The sequence below is a fragment of the Gavialis gangeticus genome, unplaced genomic scaffold, assembly GCF_001723915.1.
Source record: "Gavialis gangeticus isolate Ggan-Ray unplaced genomic scaffold, GavGan_comp1, whole genome shotgun sequence".
Classification (NCBI taxonomy): domain Eukaryota; kingdom Metazoa; phylum Chordata; order Crocodylia; family Gavialidae; genus Gavialis; species Gavialis gangeticus.
Genome location: NW_017728993.1, coordinates 13760191 through 13776888, shown reverse-complemented (window position 1 = coordinate 13776888; position 16698 = coordinate 13760191).

Here is a 16698-nt window from a genome sequence, read left to right as displayed (position 1 = left end):
TCAGTATCTCTCAGGATCTTAGTGTTTCTCTTGGCAGAGGACTGATGTACCACCCGCGGGGTGGTCTGTGAAACTGGACGGCATGATCCCCAAGGGCAGTTGGAGTCTGCTGAGATGGTGGCTTTGCCTACTGGAGCGTCCCCGCTCCTTGTGGCCGTGTATTTAAAAACACTCCAAGCCTAACACGACTAGATGGTGGCACCTCACAGACAAGACCTGCTTGGGTCTGCTTCAACAAGAGGTTTTGGACTTGATCCTTCTCCTGTTGAAGCCAATGGCAAATCTTTCTTTGACTCAGTCATCGCAAGGATTGCGCAAGGGAGGGAAGACTCTTAATACAAGTCCACATGTCGTGCATCCAGGTGGGGCTAGTGGTGATCTCAACCTCCCTCCTGAAAGCTATGTTAAAGACATTTTCTCTTACCAGTCTCTCTTCCCTCAATCCCTCCATGTACACAGAATTAGCTCTTTATTAGCCATCTGCTGACGTGTAGAAGAAATGAAGACATCCCTCCCAATAACCTGAAAATCCTATTGTGTACTAGGATGCCAGTAGTGAAAAGCTATAGCATCTCCCAAACCACACTTCAGTAATACCTTTGGAGCTATATGGCCTGGAAGGCTTTTATAGTCTAAATGTCATGCCTGAGACTATGGAACAGGACAGTAAATATTCAGCTACTTGGCAGGTAACAAATTTTCATGCTTCTGAGGTAGATGTTGTCATACTTTGGCTTTGTGGCACTGACACCTGGGCTTCTGGAGGGTTTTTACGTCTGGGTTTTTGGAAGGACTTGACAACTGATCTTGATCATTCCCCATTGCAAGCCAGTGGACTGTACGTCATTGTCCACCTGCAGAACTGTATCTGTATTTATTTATACTGTGTCTCAGCCCCTGGAAGCAGTGAGCCAGCCAGTGCAGCACGAAAGACTCTTTATCCCCTTTATTGTCTTTGTGTTCTTCTGATCTCTTGCTGAAATCAGATGCATGCTAGCGGTGGGAGCGGAGATGCCAAGCAAAGAATCAGATGTCTGGTTGTCTGCTAACTAGCTGGAACAATGCCCCAAAGGAGGCAAATGGGAAACGCATATAAAGACAAGACCCTACTTGTCATTAATGCCCGATCTGAGTAAAGGTAGCATAGCTAGTGAACGCAGTCCCTGGAATGAGTGGTCAGATTATTAACCTGTACACCGCTTACATGAAGTATACTAATGTGCCCACAGCTTTCATATTAGTTAGAAGGAAGTGAATGTATGTACAAGGGTGTTTCAGAAAGTAATGACAGTTCTCAAATGAAACCATTTTGTGTGCAATGAACGGGAGACTACACAGCAGCAGGGAACTTTGATGGAGACATTGTTGCCCGTGCCGGTCAGCTATGACTCCACAAAGAAGTGATGTGGGTCCAGTAAATGATCATTGCATGCAAAATGGTTTTATTTCAAAATTGCTGTTATTTTCTGAAATGTCCTTGTACTTCAACCTTTGTTAAAGTGCAAATTCCAACATACCACTTAAGCTGTAAGCTCCTTGGGGCAGAGACTGCCATGTAGTTGCGTGACTGCCCAGTGCCTAGAACAATGCTATCAGACCCTGACTAGGACTGCTATGAACTATGGTGGTTTGAGCCAAGTCACATCTGTAGTTACATTTGTCTCTCCCAAAGAGGTGGTCTCAAACTGAGTGAAACATTTAAAATGTTGCGTCCAGTTCATTGATTCAGTCAAAAAACAAGCAGTGAACAGAAATTCCTGCAATGAAATAAAAACTTGTCATTTGAAACATTTCATTTAGGTGTTTAGAGAATAGAATCACTGAGCTTTTCAGTTAAATTGACCTTAAAAAAAATGGCTTCTATGTTACTGATAAAAGTAAGTTTTCAGTTCCCTGAAAAAATGTATTGTGCGTCAACATGAAACATTTTTAGCAAAATCCATTATTCTCACAAGTTTAACAACCAGAAAACGAATATGCAATAGAAATGTTCAGCTTCTGTCTCTCTCTTTTTTTTGTTTTTTGTTTTGTTTCTTGCTTGGAGGAACAGTAGTGCTAGAACTGATAATCCAAAGACTAATCACCCTTTTCTAAACCTAATCATCAGTAGGCAGAAACAGGGGCTAGGGGAACATTTTCAGCTGCAAGGTCCGCTGTCTGATTTTTGCAAACTTGTTCTTCACTCCAATTATTTCACATTTTGTGACATTTTCTAGACTGAAATTTGTTCACATAAACTCTTCTCTTCCATTTCCATCTGGCCATTTATTACCCCTGTAAAGCTCCCCGGGTATGTTCCTGGTGGGTTTCTATAGCAATGGCATTGTTTGTATTCCCTTATTGGATACCTAAAAATTTTATGTGGAGGCCTAAGGAAATCAACTGGCTTTCGAATCAGTTAGGCACCAGTCCTCCTGTGAACAGGGATTTGCATGAGCATTCACAAGACTTACACATTTCACAAATGTGCTTTTGGCCTAAAAATATTCGGGAAAAGAAAAAAAAGGGATTATGTGCTCAGCGTGCATCTGTGGCTTTTGCTCAGACAAACACTGGCCGATACTTTCCCCTGCTAGCCACCGCTCTGTAGTCACTTGAGAAAGGATATTGTACTACAGAAGCACTTTAATGCAGTGGTGGTTTGTAGGGGATGGCAACTTTTCACAAGCAATATCAGAAGTAACTAATTATAATGCAACCTTTGTAGTATCACTTACTCAATTCACTGGATTTAGCAAGAAAGGAGCAGAAAACTGGATATTTATTAGCACAAAATGCCATCTATGGGGTGGACTGGCCCTCAAATTAAGCAGGGAACTCATTTGTTTAAAGCTAAACAAACATTTGAGATTTGTTGAATAACGGCCTACGCACCCCGGCAGAGGATGAAGGCCATCAGAAGTTCTTAAGAAAGGGCTTAACTTTCTCCGGTACACACGTAAAGGAGAAACTTATTTGTGGGTTTAACCCCACCTGCAATTGAGTTTAACCTATTTTGCAATATTCTGTTCCTCTTTGCCCGAGACACTTTTTTTCTGTGTTAGTTTAATGGGCTTTGATAAAGTGGAACAAACAAAAAAAAAAAACCCAACCCAACATTTTAATTGCTTGCAGCACTGCAGAATTTTTCTCTGACGTGTCCCACAGCTTCTTCTGTAAAGGAGCAAAAGCCAAGAGCCGTCAGCTGTTTTCACTTTACAACAATGTAGGAAACTCGGGGCTGATGCATTTGTTATACACTGAGTAACCTGCATGAGGCTGACGCTCCCTCTCTGCATCGCCGCCCAAGTCAGCCCAACTGTGCTGCCCCAACTAAACGTTCCCTTTTACCAACGCAGTAAACTTCCTTTTGAAAGGCCGAGAGGGGTATATACACTTCAAGCCACTGATTGTCTTTTGCTACAATTCCTTTATGTTTGGAAGTTTAGCGGGGGGGCCAAAAAGTAAAATGAAAACCACATGGTTTTGTGACTTTAAAACTGGAATGGTAGAAATCCAATATGACAGGGCAAACATGTTTATGGAGCCATGGCTTTCACTGAAGGACATCCTTAGCCAATCATAATTAAACTACCATAATGAGTTCTAAGTTTCATCTGCCAGGCTCAGAAAGGGAAAAATAGGCGTTTTCGGTAGGTTCTGCTGAAGCTGTTTGTCCAGACCCACAGCTGTTTTTAATGTGCTGATGAGCTTGGAAAACAGTCAAAATTATACCCCAGGCAAATAGCTGCGTAATATCTGAAAGAAGCAGCAGCCCCAAACGCTGACATTTTATTCAATCTAATAAATTGTGTTTTGCAACTGAAAAACATAATTGTACTGGGCGCACAGTACGGGCACACATCTCTAATAAAAGCTTCAGTGCCACCAGTGGAACAAATGAACACACGTTGTAACTGAGCCTGATTTATTTTACTGTTGAGAGTGGATTTTTTTTTAAAGACTTCTTTGGAGCAAAACAAATATCTGGCATGAAGCTATTCAATGACATTTGCAGAGGCTACAAAGAGGAAATCTCTATTCCTTGAAATAAAACCACTATTCTTTGCAGAAAGATAGTTTACAAAAAGAAATCGTCTGTTTTTTACTGGAGCCTCGATTTTGCATTGCCCTCACCTTTGAAGCTCAAGACACAGAAAGGATCAACTTTAAAATTAGCATGTAAAATTAATGATTGCTACAGTTGGCAGGCTTACTGGAAAACCTGGGTGCTTCTGGCATCCTCATCTGGAAAGGCTTCAAAGTGACTGTCTGGGCTCAACATTGGAAATGGGAGCTGAAATGTGAGAGAGAAAAGGGGGGGATTGTCTCTGAATGTCAGGTGCAGACAAGGGCTAGCAGGAAAGAGCTCTCTCTGCTGGATTTGTAGTTCTTATCCAGTGACATGATTCCTAAAAATTCTTCCTGAATGCCTCTGATTACAAGACTTAGCTGGGTTTTTTTTTTCCTTTTGTATTTTTTTCCCCTTTAATGTTATATTGGAAGTGAGAGTAAAGAGAAGGAGAGAAACCCATCCATATGATCACTGCATAACAAGCTGGTCTGCCAAACTTTAACCTAGCAGAAAAGCAAACGTTTATGCATGCCCAAACTGTGTGAAGAAGAGATGGTTGCCTTTGGCCAAACTTGACTTAAAAACTGAAAGCTGTTACTTCCTTGAAGAGACATGTATTTTCGTTCTATCCTGAAAGAATAAAACCTTAAAACCTGAGCTTTCCCGATTTCATCCCATCTGCTCTTTGACCTGTACGGTCTATATACAACATCCCTCAGTGTGCAAAAGGAACTAAAATGACCTGATTTCGGCTTTTGTGAGTGAATCATTAACTTTTACTTTCGACACCAGAAACTCTCCTGATGTGTGGGGCTCCTATTAAAAAATGGACTTGTGACATAGAGCCGAAAACGAATTTCTCAGGCAGATCAGAGCACGATGTGATGAGGCATTTGATATACAGCCAGGCTAGGCCAGGCCAGTCACATTGGGGAACAAGGGTATTATGTCATGGGTTTTATAGAAGTCTAGCTGATTTTTCCTTTTTTTTTTTTAGTTGTGCTGAGCTCAGTTGGGGGTTTTTTCCCACCCAAATGAGGTTTTAAAATACATTAGCTTCCTGTTGCATATTAGGTCAATAATTCCAAACTTCTTGACAACAAATTTAAGTTCACATTAATCCTGCCATTGCACAAATGGGGATAATTTAGATCCAGAATCCCATTTCTATTTGTAGCTCCGGTCTGGTTGGTGTAGGCCAACAGTAAGTGAAAAATGGTACCTTTCTCTTATGACCTTATGCCACTTGAGTTCCTGATGTACTTGTGGTGACAAAGTTTGCTGAGGTTTTAGCACTGGGAGAAATAGGAGATCACGGTGTGCCCTGAATTACAGTCAAGTGTCCCCACTCCCTTTGATAAAGTTGTTTGCATGCTCCTGAGGGGAGAACTTGGCCAAACAAATGAGCACGATCCGTTAGTCACTAGTAACGTCTTTCACTTTAGAAAGAAGAACAGGAAATTTAAGTCAATGATGACTTCCTGGATATGTTAATCCTTCCTTAATAACAACCGAAGGCTGCATTTGCTAGTGAAGCACTGATAGCTGCTAACGGTTGCAGTAATTTGTCACCGCAAGTCAAAAATTGGCTGGAAGTATGCTGTAGGTAACCCCACTAATCCACGAGGGGACACAGGACCTAACATCTAGGCAAAGGATGTCTCGAGGCTTGCTGAAAGTCACCCTGTAGCAAAGAACATCTTGTTTGTTTGTTTTTAATACTCATTAAGCCAGGAAGCCATTTTGACCGTGGAGTAAACACCCACAAGTTTTCTTTTTTTACCAAATCTAGCTATCTAGGTCAACAGCGTTCTCATAGGATGACTATTCAAGGAGAAAATGATGACAAGCAGCCAAAGAGCTTGACACAAAGTAAAGACAAGAGTGGCTTGCCCATGGTAATTGCCCAGAGAGTGCCCTGATGGATCTACACATAAACAGAAAAAGGTTTAAATAAATCTGCCGAGTCTCTTGCTTTCCTTCCTCGAGTGTAAATATCCAGTTGGATATATAAGTCTCGGTCATTTTATAGTAAAAAAAATTTAAAATCTTATAAATAATTAGGCTTTGGAATGGTACTGCTGCTTAGTCAACTCGCAAGCTGCATTTTAATTTGACACAACTGTCTTTGCTTTAAATAGTACAAACTCTGCCAGTCTGTGGGGGTCACTCATTTGCTGGCTAATTAACAAATGTCTAATGTCAATTTAACGTTCACTTCAACCTACATTCCTTCAGCCCAAGCTTCTTTTTGATTCAGGGAGTTGCAAGTGGAAGCCAAATATTTTAGTTGGTTGGGCTGAATGGAGGGCATATGAAGCTTGTTTAGATTTCTAATTCCTTTGCATCTTTTAAGGAGCTGAATTTGAGGAGTTAATATTGCTGGATACAAAGTCATTTTTGTATGAAAATTTGCAAACAAACCCCCCAGGAGTGCCTCATATTTCAAAAACTCAGAATTAAGTTTCTTTCATTTTTTTTATAAAGAATAGCACCAGAGGTTACACACACACACACACACACACACACACACACACACACACACACACACACACGTGTGTGTGTGCATGTATATATACATATTCCAAGCAATCTAGTAAATAGAAAAGCTCTCATTTTGCTTTAAAAGGCTCCTATGTCATTCCTGTGTTGGATGTCTGTCTACTGACCTTTCATGAATTCAAGGGAGCCAAATCTTTTGCTTAATAGCAAGGTACTTTGGCGCGCTGTCACCCTCTGGTTCAAGTACTGTCACTGCTCTTCCAGACAGCACTTCTCTCCTGGGGTCTGATAATATTTTACTGGAATTAGGCAAAGCTGTGCATGACATAAGCAGCATGTACTGGTTCTCCAACAGCCTAAGTATGAAGATAAACAACTTAATCCAGCAAACAGACAGCAGGCTCCTCCAGCAGACCAGGAGGAAGCTCACCAGTGGTTACATTGCTGGGAATTGCTAGGTAAACAACATCAGAGATCAAAGGAAAGATGCATTCAAGTGCTTTAAAGTGAGGGAGTGAGATCTGTGACTCCCACGACATGACTCGGGAATATTTAGAGCTCAAATGGCTTGTAAAGTTCTCCTGTGCACCATGGTATCAGCGGGGAGTGTAGCAAATCATGGGGATTGCACTGAGAGCTCTGCATACTATCTGTTTTTAGTGAAGTGGAAACTCTACTGGTCTCGCCCATCCCTCCAGCCCTGCCATTGCACCCCTCCCATTGCAAAGTCATCTTTTTTAAGCTAAGAGCACATCAGAGTGGGGCAACAAGGACAAGTAATTCATTTATATCATCAATTATTAAAGGATTGTAGCTGTTACAGTCATGCAAGGCCCCTTTACTCCTGCATGAGAACATCCACAATGGGGATTTAACTCAGTTGAAGTTAGGGCCTTGTTACACCTTAAACCTGGGGTGGGCAAAATGCGGCCCACAGGCCACATGTGGCCTGCCAGGCCATTCTATCTGGCCTGTGAGCCCCCCCCCAAATTTAGAAAATTAATATTTATCTCCCCCTGGCTGCCTGTCGTGTGGCCCTTGATGGCTTGCCAAAACTCAGTTAGTGGCTCTCCACCCAAAATAATTGCCCACCCTTGCCTTAAACTGTGAGCCACACAAATGTTGATGGGGTTAGTGCTGGCTTGGAGTTCAGAGCAATCACATCGTTAGTCTAGAAAACTTCTCTGACTGTCCCCCACTTGCAGACCTGTGATTTGCTACTAGAGGTCTGGTGAGTAGGGGCAGGACTAGGAGCTGCAGCTGTGGATTGTACGAGAGGGCTGGTGAGCCAGGACAGGCATCTATCCCCGCTCAACAGGCGGGAGGGTAAGAGATCTGGGATACTGGAGGACTTCAACTTGGGCAGCACATCTTGGTGAATGGCCACATCTTAATGGAACAGGACCTGGGTAGTGCAGAGATCATTTTTCCCCTGGAGTGGCATAACTCTGAGTCACATAACAAGTGCTTAAAACCACTTCACAGTGTTAATGTGTGGACAATTCAGGGATTAAGAGCTCCGGGAGCAGCCCAAAATTACTGTGTAACAAGGCCCTTAGGCATCTTTGCATCTTTTACTGATTTACCTTTACTTTCCTGAGTGCTCCAGAGTAGACGGGATACCGCCAGTTCAATTCAATGATTACGAATTGAGGGCTGCCCTGGGGTAGATCAGCTATTCTCAGTCAAGGTGCTGCAACACTGTAGGGGTGCTATGAGATCCTTTTAAGGGTGCCCTTTGGTGCCATGCAATTTAAGCACTGCTAGGTGTACTAACACCTATACAAGATTCACAGGATCTTAAACCTAGAGATTTTAATTATGAATCCATAGTGCCATAAGCATTCTGATTGTTGGGGGGTCTTTCTGAGTTCCTGGCAACAGAAGAATTTCTCTATTATTTTTCCATAGTCAAAAAACAATTGAAAGCCATTTTCCTAAGAGTGCCTTGTGGCTAATGACAGACAAGGCTCTTTGGGTGAATCTGTTATCTTTTATTAGACTGACTAAATATTGGAGAACAGTATTTAAGCAAGCTTTCGGGTTCAAAAATGCTTCATTAGGCTAAGGAAGGCTAATGAGGCATACCTTGAGTGTAAAAAGGTTGAGAACCATTGGGGTGAATTAACTAAGATGAGTTCAGCTTCATGTCAGCCTTAAGGTGGGTAACATAGATTTTTCCCTTCCCTCATGTAAAGGAGTCAGGGGTCTTTTGGAGTTTGCTCCTTCTTCTCATGATACAGGACTTGGAAATAGGACTGGATCTGAGAATGTAGTCTACAAACAACAGGGAGAGTTTCAAGGACACAGCTAGGAACTGGGTACCACCTCTCATTAGCTTCACCCTAACTGTCTCTTTGGACCTTTGATCATTTGCCTTAGATACTTAGGTTGGATCTGGTGGATGTGGATGAAATTGGTTGGAGTGAACCTGGACTTCTTGCTAAAATCTTCACCCATTCCTCATTGCAAGTGGTGGCTCTTCACACTAATGACATTGGTGGTAACTGGGCAGGGTTCCAGTCTTAAAGTTATTCTGTTGTTGGATACTTATGGGAAAAGTCATTTTTTATTAAAAAAAAATCATCCTGTACCTCCCTCCATTCTCTAAGTAGTTTGCAATTTTTTTTGAGGGGGGGAGGAAGGTAAAATTTACGGGTTTTAGCGAAGCACATTTTAAAGGGAAGAGAGCAGAGCAATCATAGCAAGATATTTCAGTGCATGGGGCAGAGACAGGGGGTAGAGAGAGTTATGCTGACCACTGGAGTGCATGGTGAACCTTACTGCTCTCTGCACTTAGGTGGCAGCTACTATGGCTCCTGCTATAGCAGCACGAGCTTAGGCTGCTGCAGTTGATGGATGGGCTTCCTGTACACTGGTGTGGCAGCCTGGCTGAAGTAGACTCCCTCGGAGTTGTTCCTGGTGCCCTGTTCACTCCCTTTCTCCCCCCTCCCCACCTCCTGATATGCTTCTGGGCCCAGGGCTGCACCTCTCAGAGCACAGCTTCTCTGCAGGGTACATTGCACTCACTCTGTTCACCCCTACATATGCTGTAGGGCCTGGGGCTACCTTTGGCTGGGCTTCTCTTACTATGGAAAAGACCCCTGGAGGAGTGAGGGCCATACTGGCACCCCCTCCAAGCCTGCACCTGGGGATGGTGCCTAGGGTGGCCATTATGGTACCTCAAGAGTGTCCCCACCACCATGAACACTGGTGCCTCCTGAGGCTGGGGGGGCGTGGCGAGCTCCTGCAGGTGTCGGTGGTGGTGTTGGTGTCAGGGGCACGGTGGTGGTGAGCAGGCAACCTCGGCGGTGTCGGCGGCGGGGGGACAGGACAGACAGTGCCGAGCGGTGAAAAACAGAGGACATAAAGACATCCAGTTTCATATCAATACAGGACAGAGGACCAGAAAACTGGACTGTCCTCTGTGAAACTGGACGAATGGCCACCCTACCGGTGCCTGATTGCGTGGCCTTTGTTATACTGCTGGAGCAGGTCTAGAAAGCACGCATGCTCCAGTGATCAGGGCATGGGGGACGTAGCAACTGAGTTCTTGGTATTAGACCTTTCTTTCCTGCTGCTTTACATGTATGTTTGGGCAGCACACTTCCACTCTCCACCTCAGTTTCCATTCATTAATAACCAGGGATAATAATACTTAAGCCACTTCATGGACCTGTCAGGAGGCAAAATGAGTTCCTGTTTTTTAAGCCCTTGAAAAATCCTCCAGTGAAAGTCAGGTGTCAGTATTGCATGTATTTTAATACAGTTTGGATTTCCACATTTTTCTGCAGTGACTTTTTATTAAGATGGGGGGTGGCGACTTGAGAACGCCTCCAAAGAATCAGTGGCCTCTACGCTTATCCAGTATAGCTATCCAGATGTATCTAATGTGATTCACTTTAGAAATCAGTCTGGGATCTCACAATAACAGGCCTTCCTATGAGATTTCCAGTGCTTCCTACTTACCGCTGAAACGGAAAGAAATCTAGAGAAGCTATGGGAACAGACTTGCCTGGTATTCGGCAACCTCCTTTCCCGTCCTAGTGATGCACACATAGTTAATGTTGGATTTGCTTTACATCCTGGGGATAGTTTGGTGCAGCCCTGGTATTTAAACTGTCTGGCTGAGATTATGATCTCTATCATGTGCAAGAACCTAGGAAAAGTTTTCCCTACATTTCACCACCCATGGAGAGGCAGAGCAGTCCCTCTAAGCAGTAGTGACTCAATCCTTGATCCCTCTAAGGAGCAAATAATTCCAGGAAGGGGAAGGGAGAAGGTAGGGGCGGGTTTTACCATTCATCCTCTCATTGGAAAGAAGCAGGCCCCAAGAGAAGAAGGTGGGTGGGGTGAGGACTATCTAATCTTGCACAGAATAGGCACATTGAACCACCCCAAAAACAGCCCAGACACATTTTCTCCTTGTTCTCCCAGCTAATTCCATGTGACTTGATACACAAGACTCTGGGAGAAACCTTTGTTATTTATAATCATTTGCTTAGCCCTAAAGGAGCATTACCCATGGTGCCCCCTCGCCAAAAACCCGGATCTCATGCTCTGGGAAAGTCAAGTCATAGCTCTGAACTTTGCAGCTCAGCCCAATTTTTGAACCCTATGAAGAATAACGGCATACACATTTGTGGCAGATTTCTCTCCCTGTTGGATACCATGGCCATGAAACATAAACTTCTGATGACTTCTCCACAAAATACCATTCTATTTTGTTAGCTGGCAATGGGACTTTTGCTCTATCTCAGTCTGTTTATGTTTTCATGCTGTATGTGCTCTGTGTGTGTGTGTGTGTGTCTACTATATATAATATAAAATATTTCTGGTACACTTGCCCATATAACTAGTTGGGTAAGACTGTGCTGAGCAAACACAAATAGAGATTCCTTTGCAGGGTCCAAACCTTTAGCAAACAGAGTGTCCTTTTAATGTGAAAAATTCAGATCATAGTTTGGACTGAACACTGTCTTACTGCCTCTCTCTCTCTTATGGCACAGGGGAACCTATATAAAGAAACTTGGCAGGCTCTTGAAAAGCATAAATTAGAGGAACTTGCTGAGGGAAGGAGGAGATTTTTGAGTCCCATTAGAGCCTGATAGAAGGAGTTCAAACACTTAGCTCTTCAGCTGTTGGAGATAAAAGTTCTGGTACATTCAATTCCTGCTTTCTGTTGCTGCCAATAAGCAGGGGGGCTTCTTCCTCGGCCTCTTACCACTGAAGAAATAACAAAGATAAAGCAAGCAAAATAAATAAATGCTTTGTGGATGGAATAGATAATATTTTCACCAGTTGAATATTAAAATATCAAAGCTCAAGGAAAGGATATATAATTATGGGCCTTTGAAGTTCAATAAAGGCTTGTTTCATCAACACAGAAGCTAGTATTTCAGTGAAAAGATAAAATGATAATAGTATACCCTCACTTCAGATCCATGGTGGATAACTTTAGGAGGAGAAGAAGCTTCTCTAAGATAGAAGCAGTTTTAGTGAGTCCGGTTAATTCTCCATACCATCAAATACTCTTCCACTGATAAGAGAGGGCTTCTCAACATCATCCTTCTTTTATAAAAATCAGTATTAACCATTGTATTTATTTTTAAAAGGGAAAGAACAGAGAGTTGCAAGTAGCTATATAACACATGTCAAATAGAGAGACCCCAGATCCTTAGACTTACTAGAAAATGGCACCTACAAAAATGCAGATCTCAATTCAGGGGTTTGGAAGCCAGTCCAGATCACACCAATTATTCACCTGCACCTTATAAAATAAGGCTGTATCATCCTGCGATTCCTTCAGATTTTGATTCTGAGCTTTGGAAACGCAATTGACGGATGGGTTATCAAGAACGTGGGAGAAAACTGAAAAGTGCCTCTGATCGACAAAGGTTCTTGCTGGAGCTGTTTAAAATTCAGAATTTGTGTCTTGGCGGAAGCTCTGACACTGCAGTATTTGTTTCTGTCTCGTATCAGGAAAAAAGATGCCAAATGCTGAAATTTGACATCAAAGTTATTTGGATTCAGTAATGCTGAAACACTTTGTTTTTGCTGACTTTGACATTCACCTGCCATGTCTGAGTGTTACCGCAGGGCCTTCTGGGAGTTACAGGTCTGGTGCCCATGCCCACAATGTCGCTTATGGACTGGACTCCCTGACTTGAGAATATTTTCCATGATTCTTCACTGTCATTTTATCTTTTCACTGAAACCCTAGCCTGTGTGCTGATGAACCAGGCCTTTATTGGACTTCAAAGGCCCACAATAATATGGGACTCCCATAATTCAGCAGGAAGGGAAAACAACAGTTTGTCATCAGAGAGGTAGCCAAGCGTCTAGAACAGAATGGGGGGTACAAGAGACTCCCAGGAAGCATCGTGGCAGGAGGCAGAGGCCAAAATCCCAAGTGGAGAGGTAGGACAAATCTGCTGATCTTAGATATGCTGTTAAAGGGAAGATCATTATGGACAGAGTACAAAATGCAGAAGTTTCATTTTTGTGAGGGTATTCAGTGCTGAAAGAAAATCCATTTAAAACCATTTGTGGTTTGAAAGTATCAACTCTATTTGCACGACACAATTATTGTAATTAGAAAGATTATACTTTATCATATATCATTACACTTGGAAACATTTCCATTTCACGTTAACCCTGATCAGATTATGTGAGTGAGGAAAGACGAGCAAGACTCCAGGATCATGTGTCCCTGGAAAACAGGAATGTTCATCTGGGGGCAAAGGTATTTAATGACTCCAAAGTTTCCTGTTAGTGTTTTAATAGTAGGACTTTCCCACCTGGTCTTGGCCAGAAAGTCAAACTCATATACTCAAGTGGACCTAGTAAAAGTGTAAGAAGAGTGTACAATATCTGATTTCATAGTTAAAGAGTGTTATATGGCGTTTGGTTCAAAGAAAGAATCAGCCTATGGGGAAACATTGACTAAATTCTCCTGTGCAGACCTCCCATGCAACCAGTGTTCAGAAAAAGACCCAACTACACTGTGAAATATGAAAGAAAATAAAGATTCAGGGCTGAGTTGTTTATTTTTCTTTTTGCTGTGCGTGTTCTTGTTGCTTATATGCTAAATGGAAGTGTTTCGTGGCAATTGAATGGGGCTAATTAAATGTTCATTTTGGTCAACTCCTGTTTGTTTGACTACTTATGGCAGAAAGCTTTATAATATACACAGCACTCCCTGGCTCATCTAAGCTGAGCTTGCACATGAGCACAGTACATATAGCACATGTTATTAAAGACCACACGCAATAAAAAAAGTGGGAGTACCAAGCGGTGTCAAGGTGAAACACCACCGTCTAGTTATGATCAGAGTTAGCAGCGTTTAGAGAAGGCGGGTGAAGGCCAACCTGTTTGCCTTGCATTTTATAGGCGTGAAACATAATACTTCATGTTAGTTCAGCTTTTCATTTTGCCTACTTTTAGATCAACACATGGGAAAAACGTTGTCTCAGCAAGAATAATGAAGTCTGAATAAAGTAGTAAAATCGCTTTCGCTTGACAATTTTCACATTGTATTAGCCTTTTTCATAGGTTTCCTTTTTTTAGCTATTGCATTCTTATACCAGCTCTGTGGTTTATTTTATTTTTTTCCGTGGTGCCTTTTTTCCCCCTTGTGTGCTGACTCTTTAGGGATATATCTCCAATGCTCTGCAGGGATGCCTAGGCATATTTGTGCTTCTCCCTCTTTTGAATAGTAAACATTTCTGTATTTACTTGCTTCCCTTGTATCAAATAAGATTGAATTCAATGCTACTGGTTTTCAAGTGTAGCTATGGAAGACGCACTGTGAACTATGCAGAATTTCGTTTCTTGTTTTTGCAATGGCATGCACTCCGCTTATTGAAAAACTTTGGACAAAATTCACCTGCATCTGCTTTGAAAGAGAGGAGAGCAATATCAGCCCAGAGACCCAGTTCATGCCATTAGCATCACAATAACTAAACTCACTTTATAGGGAAGACTCAGGCCCATACTTTATATCTGAGAGTCAGTGTAATGATGTGGTTAGAGCGCTAAGCCAGGATTCAGGACACTTAAGCTCTATTGTCAGCTCTGACACTTCTGTATCTGTTCAGCAACTCCTACCAAAGCCTTAGTGTTGGTTGGGCACTGTAGCTGCCTATGGTGACAAATACTTTATAATTTAAGTAGGTGAACAGTGGGAAAATAGAGCGCTGGAGGGGGATTTGCCCAAGGTCAGTGGCAACGTTAAAAATAGACTGAGGTCCGTTCACCTCTGTTCAACAGCTGATTCCTAAGGCCAGTTTGGCTGGTGGAGTCTGGATATTACCAGTCCAGACTCCAGTCTGGACATTACCAGTGTCGTCATATCAAATTGTAGATCTGGTAGGGGTAGTAAGGTTATAGCAGATTAGGTGGTATAATCAATATGGAGCATAGGACCCCGAAGCTATGATTTATGTTGTCCTCAGTGAAATCAGCTTCTGGACAAATTTTTAATGCTGAATCAGGAGCTGAGGACAAGTGAAGTGATGGAGGTTAGAAGGTACCTGAGGGAGGTACAAATTTCATGTCTGCCTGTGGCAATGTATACCTGAGGTACGAGTGTCATGGAAAAATTGCCATTAGTCAGCCCCCACCTTCCATCCCTCTAAAGCAATGCATTTTTAATAGCCTTAAGCAGCGATGGGAAAGCCTGTTATTATTTAGTTGTCTCATCTGTTCAGAGCATTTGTCCAAACTAGCGTTCCCAGGCGGTGGGGTGGGGGGGGAAGACAAGAGCACTGGTGCCCCCCTGAAAGCACCGGTAGGGGAGTGTGCCAGGAGAAGTTGTCCCCCCATGGCTGAGCCTGCTGACCTGGAAGTGCCAGCGATGTGCCGCTGCCAGTTGCGGGTCAGCAGGATCAGCTGCAGGGGACCCCCTCCCCTCCTGGCAGGCAGGATCAGTTGCTGACTGTCTGCTGGGGGGGGGCAAGTGTCCCCCCTGACTCAGGAGTCACCAGTGACCCATGTCTTGCCCAATGTCACATTCCTCCCTGGCCCTTTCAAGGACACAAGTGGGCGTCCCAGACAAGCACAGTGGAGAAGAGAGGCCAGTGCTGCAAGCAATCCAGGAAAGAGATCATTTCATTATATATTTCCTGCCCCTCCCTGGTCCTCATCCATGAAGGGGCCAGCCATGTTCAGAGCTTTGAATAGGAGAGTCTTATAAAGAAAGATGTAATAATCATGTGGGTAGTCCAATAAAGCAAAACCAAAGCCAGAAAACACCGAGCCACATCCCACACAAACCATCCCCAACTTTGGGGTTCAACAGGGGGCTTGAAATGAAAAATTCCAAGATTTTAGCAATGATTTAAAATGCAACCGAGTGCCTGGTGGCCTTGCTCCTATTGTTATGCTGTGTGAATGTGAATACAGCACTTTACACATTTGCCTTTTTCTTGGCTGATTTCATTCTTTTTCACTCAGCCACTTCTGCTAAACCAGTTTAAAGTCTAGGCCAGTGAGACCTTTTTTATAGGGGCCCGTTTATGGAAAAGCAGCAGAATACCTGCCTCAGGATTAGTCAGTTATAACTATATTCTCAGCCGACTTTGGAAGCCCTGAGCCTCATGCTGAGGACTTTGAATATCACTTGAGAGCTTAAACGACGTTTTTGGAATGAGTTTATGAGAAAAACCCAGAGGGACTCAGCAGTAGGTACTGGCAACTGGATCTCTTCTTCTCTTATTCTAGCTGGGGGGAATTAATCCCTACTGATAATAACTGAAAAGCCTTTTCCAGACAGAATGCCTTGTACTTCAGAGCCAAACTGATATTAGAAAACCAAATATTGTCTCAGGCTCAGATCAAAATAATGGAAGTTGGGGGTACAACGGGAAGAGAACCAAAAGAGGTGCTTTCTTTGTCTTAAATGCCTCTTTAAAACCAAATTAACTGGGCACCCCTTAAATTAGCTAATAGTTGATTGTCTTGTCCTTTCTTCTGCTGGCTCCAGTATCCTTTGAGTCTCCACCAACAAGAGCATGCATGCAACTTTGGTTTAGAAATGTCAACGTGGTTTTGCTTAGGGTATGTTTATAACGATTCTGAATTTTCTTTATGGGTTGTTTGCTTTCCATAGCAATCACCAGAAGACAGAAGCTGACAGCTGT